This window comes from Oreochromis niloticus, linkage group LG1, assembly GCF_001858045.2.
Source record: "Oreochromis niloticus isolate F11D_XX linkage group LG1, O_niloticus_UMD_NMBU, whole genome shotgun sequence".
Classification (NCBI taxonomy): Eukaryota; Metazoa; Chordata; class Actinopteri; order Cichliformes; family Cichlidae; genus Oreochromis; species Oreochromis niloticus.
This window is the reverse complement of record NC_031965.2, coordinates 23239897-23254237: the sequence shown is the minus strand read 5'-3', so window position 1 is coordinate 23254237 and position 14341 is coordinate 23239897.

Here is a 14341-nt window from a genome sequence, read left to right as displayed (position 1 = left end):
CTACTGTGGTTTGTTATGATCAGAGTATACTAGCTTCTCTTCACTAGCTCTGTGTTAAATTCAGAATTGAATTTAAAATTGTTCTTGTCACATACAACGTCTGTTGAAGACTTTGTAGTACAGTATCACTGGAGACAGGAACCCTCTCTACTTTTAAGATTAGGCTTAAAACTTTCCTTTTTGACAAAGCATGTGGTTAGGGGTGGATCAGGTGACACTGAATCCTCTCTTAGTTATGCCACAATAAGTCTAGATTGCTGGGGGCTTCCCATGAGGCACTGAGCGTTTCTTCTTCACTCACCTTTTTCACTCACCATCTATTTATAAACCACTCTGCATTTAATTATTAATTATTATTAATCTCTGACTCTTTTCCAAAGAATGTCTTTGTTCTCTCTTCCTGTTAAAACTGAGTTTTTCCTTTCCACTCTTGCCAAAGCACTTGCTCATAGGGAGTCATATGATTGTTGGGTTTCTGTATTATTGTAGGTTACGTGCAATTAAAAACAAAAACAAAAGAACAAATTAAAAAACAGCAACTTTATCCTAAGGTCAAAGTAATGAGCCTCATGACCTTAACTAAGCCAAAGCTACAAGTTTGGAGCGTGTGGCTGTTCAGTTCCGCTAACTGGAGTTCTTCTTCTTCCATATGTTTGTACTGTCGGTGTCTTTTGGATTATTTTTAATATTATAATCTTAGAAATAATATCGCTGGGGTTTTTTTTTTTGTGTTGTTTTGTTTTTGGTGCATACTTATTAGTAGGAATGCCTCGACAGTCTATGGATGCAGATTGCTAACCAAGCTTGTTAGTTTTAGCTAATAACTTAGCATTTCACTCTGTCATCTAAATAGGGTTATTTCTGGCTCCAAAAAACAACATGCTGGAGGCTATAACACTAAAGTTGAAACTTCCAATGGGAATTCACAAACCAGTAACTGACCAGGCCGCTTCCATCTTTTATATACAGGTTATGACTTCATTCTACACCTAAATGGTAAACTGATACCAGACATTTGTTTTTGGTATCACAATCTGATACCAGAAACAAAAGCAAAATTAGTGTTTGTGATGAATTACCCCCCTCATGTAAGTTTCCGGGCCTCTAAACCGTACTGAAACATAAGTTGACCACTAGTGCATGTCAGTTGGGAAATAACAAAGAACAAACAATAATCTTGGTCATTATTTAGTATAGACTTTGGAAACTGAAAAAGAAATAGGAATGTATGTATTTTAAAATGCTTACCTACAAAAACTACAAATAGTTGTGAAGATGAAGTGGCTAAAAACAAATAACATATAAGGACATCAGGATCCATATACACTTCTTGTGAAACAAAACTTAACCATGTTATTGAGTTTGAAAATTATTAAATCATTATAAAAGCAACTACCCATGAAAATTGCCACTTACTTTGTCACAGTGACAGCAGCAAAAGTATATTTAGAGGGAACTCCTCCACTGCTAAAATGGTCATTTACTATGAACACACAATGTTTATGCCTCTGGCTTAGAAATGATGAAACGAAGACACAATCTGAAACTAAAAGAGGGATCTAGACAACATATGTCAGGGAATCTCTCAACTGCTCCTTCCCCACACACGCAAACATCTTCCCAGTGACTAATGATGACAAAAGACAGGAAGAGAATGGATCAACTGGTACCATTAAATGATCAAATGATTCCCAATAAGACAATGACATTCATTCTTCTTCTTCTTCATCTACTTCTTGTTCTGTGTTTCACACAGTTGGTCACTGTGGGCCATGATTGTATCAGACAAGGCGTTAAACTGGGTATATGGTGTCATTATTGGTAGGGAAGTGTGTACAGTATGATTAAATTAAAGCATCTTGGATAGAGTGACAGTGCTTTTCAGGGGGGCTCGTGTAGAGCATCTGCAGTGATTTCTACCACAGAATCATGTCTGTTTTTAACACAGCGTCATCCAAGAGATCTCTTGTAATTATATTATTTTGATTTTAAATAACCAGTCAATTTCATCATTATTGAATTAAAATTCAAAATAAGCATGTACACTATTGAGCCTCTTCATTAGGTACACCTATTCAATTGCTTGTTAATGCAAAAATGAAATCAGTCAATCATATGGCAACAAGTCAGTGCGTTTAGGCATGCAGGTATAACAAAGAAGTGACTGAACTTCAGCAGTTGAAACACAGCATCAGAATAGGGAAGAAAGGTGATTTAAGTGACTTCGATGTGACATGGTTGTTGATGCCAGATGGGCTAGTCTGAGTATTTCAGAAACTGCTCATGTACTGGGATTTTCCCACACAACCATCTCTAGGGTTTACAAAAAAATGGGCGAAAAAAAGAAAGACAGAAAAAAAGGTGAAAATATAGCGGCAGATCTGTTTGCGAAAATGCCTCACAGGTCAGAGGTGAATGGCCAGATTGCTTTGAGCTGTTAGGAAAGCAACAGTAAGTAAAAACACCGCTCATTACAGCCAAGATAACCAGAAGAACATTTCTGAATGCACAACTTGAAACATTTCTGAATGCACAACTTGAAACATTTCTGAATGCACAACTTGAAACAGAAGACCATGCTAGAGGCCACTTAGGTCAGTGAAGGACAGGAAATTGAGGCTTTAGGATGTTGTGCAAAAAAGGAGATTGGGATGGATATGCAGCAACTGTATGATGACTGTGTGATGCCGTCATGTCAGGATGGACTGAAATCTCTGAGGAATGTTTCCGGCACCTTGTTGAGCATATTGCATGAAGCACTTCTGAAGGTAAGCACTTCTAATATAGTGGCCAGTGTTTCCAAAACAAACAAACAAACAAACAAAATTTCAGCTTCAGCTCTGCTGTTTTTGTACTTCCAAAGAAAATCAAATAACAGGTTAAATTTAATTCCAGATCCCTGCATTTAATCACATACATTTTCAGGAATGTTGATGGCTCCCTGTGACATGAAAATTATTAGTACACACACAGTTTGTGTGTGTATGTATTTTCGGTTCCCTAATACGAAAAGCATTGGTTTCTATGGTAGTCATTGTATTGTACTCACTCAATACACCATATTGTGCACATATATTGCTTTCATTAAGTTAAGAACCTAAAGTAAAAGAAAAAGTTCAGAGTGGAATTTACAGGAATAGAGAAAGAACAAATACGTGTAAATAGACCAATCATAAACATAAACACAAACTACAAGTACAAGCCATTCATTGAAAAGAATAACTATAGACCCAATATCACAAATTTTTAGTATGTAGATGCTTCTGGGTACCAGGGATGGGTAAGACTTGAAATAGCTTTTAATAATGACAAGCAGATTTGCTGCAATGACTCACACAAAAATCACCCAATTAAAGGAGTCATGTGCTCTTCATATGACATCTCTGGATAAAACCTTTCACTTAAATTAGAATATTGAATGGTTCATTGAATAAACGCACAGGTGGAATACTGTGTCTGTCTGTGTGTGTTTGTGGTTATTTACATGGGGGAGTACTGTCTAAGTTCCACAGAACAGGAACTTACTTCAAAAACTGTCACAGGAAACTGATTTCACCCCCTCCACCCTCAAATATCATGTTACACACTAGAAGAAACTAATTTATTTTTTTTTTTAGGTATTTTACACTTTCTTGTGATTATACACATGAATGACAAATGAGTGTCAGTTTAATTTGAAAACATGCTCAGTACATCCAGAACATTGAAGTTTAATGCAGCTCAAGCTATAGCCTTCTTGAAGCTTTAAAATGTAATAACTCTGCTTGGGATTAATTATTTGCAAGTTCATCTAGTTTTTCTTTCTGTTGGTAAAGATTATTTTAGTGTTTATTGTTCTGCTGAAGTGTCAGCCACATTGCTAAACTGCTAGATAAACACATATTATTACTTTGTCAGCATTTACAGAATTTGCTTTTGGGAAATACTGTATAGTAAATTTGCAGCTACACACAGAAACCAGCAAGGTTAGCCTATAAAGTGGACAGTAAATCGGTCTAATGGTAAAACTGGTTGCATGGCTTTTCAGTTCTACGGGTTGTTGTTGTTTCTTAAAATGTCTGGCACTGAACTTAGAGAGCTTTTAGAAGTGCTGCCAAGCAGATGTCTCCTTTTTACAGAGCTGGTCTGCCTGTTTCCCCCTCTTTCCTGTCTACCACTAACTTCTGATTATTTTGCCATTTAGAAAAATATGCCATTCACTAGTCTCTTCACATGAGTCTTGTAAATGAAGAACCATGCTACAGTATAATATGTGCATGTTCCATGTTCCATATGCACAGATCTGACTCACAAGCACTTCATGCTTTCACTCAAAGCTTTACTTCACTTCCGTATTTCTGTTTGGAGAGTCTAAAAACTACAAACGCTGTCCCTCTGCAATATGAATTTGACTCCTCCAATTACCATGATTGTCTTTGGAGGCCTTTACAGGAAGAAAGAGAGGCCCTTAGTTTCACCAAGGATGTATGTTTGTTTAAAACATACATTCTTGATGTTAATCAAAAGATTTTAAAATTTGAATCAAAAGATTAAAATATTGTGCTTTGTACTGGTTCAACAACGATTTCATCCAAAGCAGTTGAAAAATCTTGAGTCCACCCTCATGTTGTTATATATTTTTTTTTTAGGAAAATGGTAAATAGATGTCAATTTACTGAAACAAGTGCAAACACAGAAATATAGTATATAAGCTAAAAAACATAATTTGTGCAATTCTGGGCTGCTCTTTGTTCAATTCTCTGTTAATAATGTTCAATAATGGTGAGCTCCGGGCTCTGGGAGGCCAATTCATGACTGACAGTGTCCCATTGTATTTCTCTGTTCAGGTATGCTTTTACTGCTTTAGCAGTGTGTTTGGGACCACCGTCATGCTGACAAATGAAGCCTTAATCAGATGCTTTCCAGACAATGATATACCAAGTTATCAGCTCTTTGGGAATCACCATGTTGGTGCAAAACACGATTATAACTGTGTTATCTTTGGCATTTTTCATAGATTTAATTAAAGAAATGCGAGGGAATTATATATTTTTGTGACAGGCTGCTAGTACCAAAGTCACAAAGAACAGTTGTTTAATTCATTACTCAATGTGTCCGCAACATTAGTCATATTGTAAACACAGCACAGTTTCACCCCTTAAGTCTGGTTGAATGATTCACAGGTCAGTGTTAAATTTCAAAAAAGAAGAAAAACATCCCTGTGAAAATGTACTTGATTTAAAATAAGTAAACACAAACAAACAGTAAATATCAACAAAACAAAAGCAAAACAAACAACAACAACAACAACACTTCAGAAAGCAGAACTATTGCACAAGACCACTTTCAAAAATTACAAGACTGGTCTGTCAGTCTGCCTTATGTTATTATTATTATTATTATTATTATTATTATTATTATTATTATTATGATTATTATGATTATTATTATTATTGTTGTTATTATTATTATTGTTGTTGTTGTTGTTGTTGTTGTTGTTAAGTCACAATTCAGGTAAAGTACATACCTTCAAGTTATTAGGCACTTAAATGACCTATCTATAGTTATCTATCTTTAAAGATAGGTACATTACTGGTGCTCTGAAACACTGCATTACCTTTATAGATTGGATCTATTACTTGATCTGTACTCTTGTATTTTGTATCTCATGCTGTGTTGTGTTGTGTGTTGTGATAAATATTCTCTTTGACAGTACTGCATAATATGATTTCTTTCCCACTTGAACAGAAATGGCATAGTGGAAAAGGTTTTTCTGGGAAGAGACAAAATCTTAAAACATTAACTTTTGTGAATGATCAGTTTTATTTTTAATGTTTTTATTTCTAAAACACAGATTCTTGGAACTGCTTCTATCCTTTCACTTATGTTGAAAAACTAAAAAAACCCCAAAACATTGCTGTGTTGACATGGCAGGATCTGCAGAGTGAGCAGACGGAAGAGAAGTAGACAAATGCTTCTGTGTGTTTTCTGCTAAGGGACGCTTTTCTGCTCAGATTTTCAGTGTCTGCAGTGTGGTTCTTGTCGCATTGCAACATCTCTTTGTGGCGTCTGAGGCTTCCCACAATAAACCATTAGAGACTGATCACAAACAGAAGTAATGTTGCTATCATACGCAACCATGTCCATCTGCTGTAACATTTCAATCTGTGCTCTATATAGGCGCTTAAAGGAAGCAGTTCTTCCCGTGAAAAGCAGCGCTTCAAGGAAATTAAGCAAAAGAGGAATCACTACAATTTGAAAGCTTTCTCTGATAGACTAAAGAAATTATTTTTCCTTGTTTTTTTGTTGTTTCCTGATTTCTCTCTAATGCTGACTCCTCACTTATTGTGCGGAGGTTGGCTGCAGGCTCAGCACTGACCTTTAAATTAATTTCCTTTTTTTCTTCAGTTTGTATCAGCTGTAATGTAATAGACACAGTCATAAGTTCTAATGAAAAATATCTTCACGCACCACGTCATTTTATCATTTGTGGTCTGGTAGATTTTTGAAGAATTATGTAAAAGAGCCTAATTATAGGACTTATTCTTTGCCCTGAAAGGTGAGCTAGTCAGAGTGTAAGAAATGTCTCAGTGGGAAGTTATGATTTACATTGAACAGGTTGTGTTATGCAAGTATTGCTGCTGAAGGCGTTGGTGGTGTCTCTGGGGAGAACACTGGTTTAGACTCAGTGTGGGTGAGATGAGAATAGGCATTCAGAGAGGAACTGGGAGAGCACTGAGGACACTGTGAGTGGAGAGACAGGTGGACGAGGAGCCCACATCCTGGGACACAGGGAGAAAGCCACCTAACCACACACGTTGTGTAGACACACACACACACAAACACACACCTACGCACACTCATACGCGTACACAAACACACATGTACATCCACACACACACTATGGTAGCCACTTATCTAGGATCATATCCTCTAATCAGTATCAGTTCATGTCCTTCAACCCAAAAGTCCCTTTAGTTACACACCTATGGTGGTCTTTTGAGGGGGAAAGGGGTGGGGGTGGAGAGGTGGGGGTGGGGTGGGGTAAGCTGCTAATGTGTTGTGAACAAAGAGCAGTAAAAACATTCAGAAACTGATATTCGGATTCTTGTTGTTAGATCAATTTCATAATGAAGACAACAAGACTGTTTAATAGAATCATACACCCACTGGAAAGTGTGTGACGCAGGAGGAAAAAAATTAACATGCAAAAGTGAAAATAAGGAACTTTACAGATTTATAGGAAAGGGTTTTATTGTAAGGCACCATCACTTTCAAAGTATTCAAAGGTTACAGTTGATTTGCTTTACATCGACACGTGTAGTTTATTGCTTTATAAACATTTGCTAGACAAGCCCTTCATTCTTTTTGTACACACGTTTCCTTTAAATATCTGACATGTGACTTATCTAACAGGCATTCGTATCAACAGCTAACATTTCTGGTAATTTAAAAGAAACCCTGAAAGAAGATTAAATTGAAAATTATAAGTGATCAGAGGCTTGGGTTAAAACACCTTTTAACGACATGTGTGCAGTATTCCTGAATCAGTGGGTGAAGGAACAGCTGAAAATTGCATCACTCTACGTCCTGTTTGTTGCACTCTTTGACAAGAGTGATCCCTGACCGCCTGATTTGTTTCTGGACAGGAAATACAGAAAGAAGCCCAGAAAGAAGATCCAGCAGTGAACTTCTCCCCTAAAAAAGAGGAACAGCTGCTCCACAGGCGTGCAGTGGCAAAGTACAGAGAAGTGGTTTATGGGACTAAAACTTGAATGGGAGAGAAACGACTAATTTATGATGAGAATGACGAATGTCGATTGTTTTTAAAACAGTTGACTGTTTTTCAGTTTGAAACTTACCTATATGTCAGCTTTTTTGAGTGCCAGAATTTGCAGGCCTCATACATGACCTTTAGAAACGATTTAACTGAGACAGGCTGGATCCACACTGTAACTGTTTTTAAAATGTGTCTGGAGTTCTTTTTCCACCTTTTACAACAGTTACTAGAATAATTGTTGGATTTCCTGAAGTCAGGCAAAATGAGACTTCTTTCTCAACTTTCATCAAGTTTATTTTTTGACAAGATTGTTTGGAGCTTTTGATGTTGCCACTATCAGCAGCAGCAAATGGCATAAGCTGCTACTGGCAACATACTGATTCGCATACTGATTGAACTACACAGAAATACATGCATAGTATGCGAACAAACAACATTCATGCATGATGTTTTTGTGTTTCATGTTCAAGAGAAGCAAAACTTATCAACACGAAAAGAAGGTGATGGATGATGAAATGAAGGGGAACGCCAGGGTGGGGTAACAGTCCCAGAGGAACCAGAGCTAGGCGAGCATGAGAGGTATATTGACATGAACCTCACAGCTCAGTGCTCTCTGTCTGAGTATGTGTATGTGCATGCAAAGCACAAAGGTGACGGGATGTGGGTAGCCAGAAAGGTGATAGCAGAAAAATACCTGTGAAACAGACTTTCATTCCATTACATTACATTTTGACATCACTCTCTTTAGATATGTACAGTATTAACAATATTGCTTTATTTTATCAGTTACATGCAAAAGAAGAATACAGCAAGCACTGTTTGCACAACATCATGTAGCAAACAGACAATATTATATTACTTTGTCAGTGAATTGATCATTTGTAAGTATTTAGTTTTTGCATGCATGTATGCATGATCTGTGGTGGATTACATTTAACTCCATCTTTGATTGAGGAACAGGACCTTTGTGGTTTTAAACCATGTTTCCAACTATATCGTTGGACCGACTGCATAAGTCACATTGATTACACAACCTCTCTCAGAATAAGAACCCACACATGGGCCAGGCAGCAGGTGCTGCTGTTATGGATTATTTAAAGTCGCTCTAAATCGGTTCCAGTACAGCTGAATGAGTCTGTGGGCCAAGCTGTCTGTCGACCACAAGCCTTAGTAGAAAGTACAGTCACATTATGCACTTCCCTCTTTGAAATACCATAATCCATACATGACCATCACATGACCAAGGTGGAATTACCTGTTAATGCAGTTGAATTAAAAATACAAAAGTGGTAGATCTGTTGTAAATATTGCATAGTTATGGATTGTGATATTGTGAACATAGTGCACTTATAAAAATGCATTCATGTATAATAAGCACTTTTGAGGGGGGATTGAAAGCAAAATATGGCACACAGGAAAAATCGAGAAAAATTTGCATTTTTAAAAGCAGAAACCCGGTGAAGGATTCAAGTGTATTTTTATCACGAGATTTGCATGTTGCCGTTCTCTGCCGTGCCCCGTCGAAGAAGAAGAGAAAAAGTGTCACCACTGAAGCAGATCCTCTATGGCTAGTTAACCATGATGGTTTGCACAGTTTGCAGTTCACATCAATAGAGAGTGCGCAGGGGAAAATCCTGCTTATGTAATTTAGGGCAAAAAGAAAGGTCTAATGTCATAAGAGTGCTCAACGGCATGAGAAGGAAATAGTGAAATTTATGAAAAGAGGAACTATCCTGTTGGCGAAAGATGAGTTATTGGTTTTTATTGCACATTTCATTGTGAGTTTGCTTCAAGACGTGAGTGCTGAAAGAGAAAACCGGCAGCTCACCTCAGCTTTCATAGCTTCACATTGCCATCTAGTGGAATCATGAGGTTAGAAACTAGCCACACACTACAGCACAGTACACTGGCTTTCGTTTAGTTTAGCTGAAGTACCGATTCAACCTTTTTAAGTAAAAGTGAAAAAGCGAAGGCTCTGAAATATATTCAAAGTAAGAAAGTAAAATTCTTACAGCTTTTGTGTAACTGAAGCTCGTTATCTTTGTGCCTCTTTTATCCCTTTGTATGCGATAAGCACTGGTAACGGATAACCCAAAAGGAACAGAGAGTACAGATAAAAAGTAAAAGTAAAAAGCTGTCAGAAAAATAAATACTCAAGTAAAGTACAGATACCTGAAAATTCTGCTTAGAGTGTTACTTCACAACTCTGCATTTAATATGTAAAATCTGTGGAAAACAGTGTCTCATGAAGTTCGTATTATTTCCAAAGGCTGCCTGTATGCCACCGATAACAAACAGGATCTAATTCTTCTTGGCACTGCTTGCCATCTTGATGCACACTACAGATAATTCCATTCCTTCATTTTCCTAAGCGACTCCTTCAGGAAAAGCAGATCATATCTGTCTATGAGCTCTCAGGGCTAATTGTTTATTTGTTGTTTCTGCTACATTTAAAGCCTCTAGACGTCACACGCGTGACCACCCCCCAGCTATAGATATTTTTCTGTGATTGCTCTGCAAATTATGTTGTAAAAATTTGTTTTGTACAGTGAGTAGCTGTGGTAATAACATTTCTGTGTACAACTTAAGAATGTGATTCAATAAAAAAGATATTAATTTGCAGTATCTACAGAAAGTTTCTTGTATCTTTGGTAATGTGTGACTACTTTGCTGGAGAAGTTTAGATTGTCCTTATTACATGTTTTCAACTTTTGAGCTCTTCTCTGGCAGTCTTGCCTGTTGTTATTTTAGGAAATACAGCTGTAAAAAAATAAGTTTTAAGATGTTTGTCCTGTGGAGGTTGCGAATTCTAATCTTTTCCGAAAATTAGTCACCACAGAAACCATTGCTATTATATTAAAGTGGAGTATTTGAATCTCTTTGATAGTCTTGCTGACATTATATTGAGAAATAGAACTGAATTTGAATCTGTCCAACTCCAGACTCAGAACATTAAACTTTTCATTACTGCTGGCCAGGCGAGCTATATTGCTGAAGTGGAAAGACTCTTCTCCCCCCTCACACACACAATGGCTAAAGGATATAATGTCCTGTATGGATTTAGAAAAAATTAGATATACAGTTTGTGGGTCTAAAAATAAATTTTATAAACTGTGGTCCCCCTTTCTGGACTTCTTTGAAAGGCCCACAACTACTGTTACCGAGTAGTCCAAGGAACCCCCTCCCCTTCATATTTTTTTTCTCTTTCTTTTCTTTTATGAGTCTGTTTGTTGTTGTTTTTGTTTGTTTGCTTTTTTTGTTTTTGTTTTTGTTTGTTTGTTTTTTTTCTCTGTGGTTTTGGTTTAGTTGGGCAGCAGGCTGCCAATTATTTGTTGTTTTAAGGGTCAGGGTGGGAACAAGATTGAAATTTTGAAAAATTCTGAAGCACTTTGTGTTATTGTATACATTGCAATGAAACCTTTGTTTAATAAAAAGACTTTTGAAAGAAAAGAAAAATAGAACTATGAAGATTAAAAAATTCTAATTTAGAGCTCTTAAAATAGATTTTTTTAAATAGTTTTGATGCCGTAGAGTGTTTGACAGTGTGAGATGACTCGACATCTATTTAATATTCTTTCTTGTCTTTTACTATAAACATTTGTTCAATTAATGAGTCACAAAAGCAGATGGTGTCGAAGCCCAGACAGGTCTGCGAGTCTTTAAGTGGCTCATTTAGAAGCTCATTGTATTATTGAGTCACTCAAAACTGGACAGAAAAAAATTCTGCCTATGTCTGTCTCATTTTGTCTTTGTTACACACACACATGCACAGACACACACACGCACAGATACATATATTTTAAAGACTTTCCACACCAAGCCTTACAATGATTTCTACCTCATCTACACCTAATCACTCATTGATCCTAATTGAATACTTGGCAGTGAGCACGGGTGGTGATGGCATGCACTGAACTAAGGATTCATCAGTCTTAGTCTTTAGTCCTATTAGGTACTCTGACTTGTTGAGAAAACTAATGGAACAACTTGTCCACATGTCCACTTTATGTGTCTGTGAGAAAAGTAGTTAAAGTTGTTTTTCATTGTTATTTTGGGTATGAAATAGAGAGTTCCTTCAAAGTTTGGGGATGTGAGAGTACCTTTTGTGGTTTGACCAAGCTTGTTTCCATGAGAGAGGGGCTTTTTTTCTTGCGCCTCATGTGAAAAGAGGTTTTCGGTTGTGTTTTTTAGAATTTGCAAAATGCTGAGAAATTGTTGTAAAATGCACTTGACCTTGGATCATAACAAAAGTTGTAGCTGTATCTGTTGAAAGAGAGCAGAAACCATCGGCTGTATCATCCCAATTGTAAGCTCAACACATGACAAAGGCTGTCTGTAAACAAGCATGAGTGTTAAGTTACTGCACACATATAGTGGCTATATGCAAGAATGAAGGAAAAAAAACAAGCTGTATTTTTGGTTGCCCCATATATGGCAATAGCCATCAGCGCAGTATAATATAATATAAGCTTAAGATTTACTCCACCTCTCCTAAGAGGCCAGCTGAAGCAGCTGAGCTCTCCACCCTCTTCATCGCATCCTGGATCCAGCAGCAAACGGCCGGAGAAGAGAAGACCTGGTTCGTCTTAAGCCTCTCCCTTGGGGTGAATTACGATTTCCCGAGTAACGCCGAGCCTGGGGAAGCAGACTGAACGGTCATCCATCAGCCTGGGTGTCTGCATCCTCTGAAACAATGTGTGACCCCTGGGTGCAAAGAGGGTCAGAAGAGGAAGCCTTCCACCCTCATGCACATACACACATATGCACACCCATCAATACATACGCCACTCTGCCCTACTCTAAAAAGGAATTCAGAGTAAACCCTGCGGACGTAAGATCACACTGGTTGGCAGAATTTTCAAATCTTATCAGTACTCCAGCAGCACTGTTATGCAGCTTTATACATGGCCAAAAAGCTCATACATATCGAGTTCACCAGTTTAGAACAAGTTGGAATTAATGATACAAAAGCAAGCCAAATCACCTGCTTTTTTCCAATTGTGATCCATTTCTTGAAGATTATCTTATTAAAATGTATTCAGTGGAATTCTGGGATACTTTTAATGATAGTTTTTTCAGAATCTTTATTGCCAAATGTTTTTTTTATTTATGCAAAATGTATATAAAGTAATTCAGTCTCACTTCATTAAGTTACACTGACTTCTATATAGTGAATAGGAACACAATTCTAAATATGACCCACTTACACTTTTCTGCATTTAATTAACATTAGTCTTGTTACTTAAAATAGCTGGATATATTACTCTAATATGTATTTATTTCAAAGTGTATGAATGTGTGCAGTATAAAAATACACTTGAGTAACTTCTTCTTCTAATATTAATATTTATTTAATATAAAGACATCTTTATTTAAGTTATATGATTTACTTAGCATCACCACCATCCACACGTGGAGGTTGCACAGCTTCTTTGGGGTTTTCCTAATGTCCGAATCAGAAAATACAAGAAAACAGACAATAAATACACATGAAACTCTTACTTTTATCTTTCTGGCTAAGCAATACAGTTCCTAAGAAATGATGACCCCAGCACCAGAGAAAACTGATCATTTATTGGTCTAAAGGTTGTTAATCCCAGCTGGTTGGTGGGAAGGTTTATAGTGCTGTGTAGACCAAGGGATGGGATCTATCTGTATCTCTGTCTGGGAACCTGACAGCTCTGGCTTTAGTCTGCACCCAGACCTCCTACATGCATGTCTCACTGTTTACTGCCCGCCTCACACTCCTCCCTCTACACATCTATCATTTCAGCAGACCACACACACATGCGTGACATACACAAAGACAAATACACACATACACATACCCTAACTCAAAGGTTATTATCTCTTGATTAACCTTAACCCAAATCAAAGTCATCATCCTAATAAAAATGAGGCTATAACTCTTACTAACCCAAAGTTACTGTCCTGTAACTTAAAATAAAAGAAAGAAACTTTAACCCTTGACAATTATAGCCTCATCTTTGAAAATATGCTCATACAGAACATTTAAAACTCAGTGGGTTCCCACTGGGACTCAAACACGTGAACAGACTGATTCTAACTGCACTGACTCACTTGCTATTCAAACTCTGACCTGCATCAGTGGGCTCCCTTGGTACAGATGTGTCATAGGGAGCCAGATTGGTGCTCATTCCACACGCAATTTCCTGTAATAAAAGAGCAGTTTGAGACGATGAGCTCTGAGCAAGCTGATGCCAGCCAGTGATACCTGCACACTAGGGAATTCTGCCCATGTCTGACCCCAAAAAATTAAAGTGTTGTCTGCATACCAATGAACATTTACCAAACCCTATAAAGTTAATTACACTGGTGTAATATATGGCGGAAAAAAAGAGCAAAAATGAACTGATGTGCAGATGTTTAATATGTTAGCATGTATGAGGATTCGTATGGGGATGTGTTTGTATGTGAGGGGAAAGCTGTTTCTCAATCTCTGGTCATAAAAAAAGAAGACTGTTAAGGTCAGCTTAAAAAGCAGGAAGAACTTCCGCCCCATCCACCCACCATTTTCTTACTTGCACCATCCATTTATCATTAGTCAGACTGACTACAGCT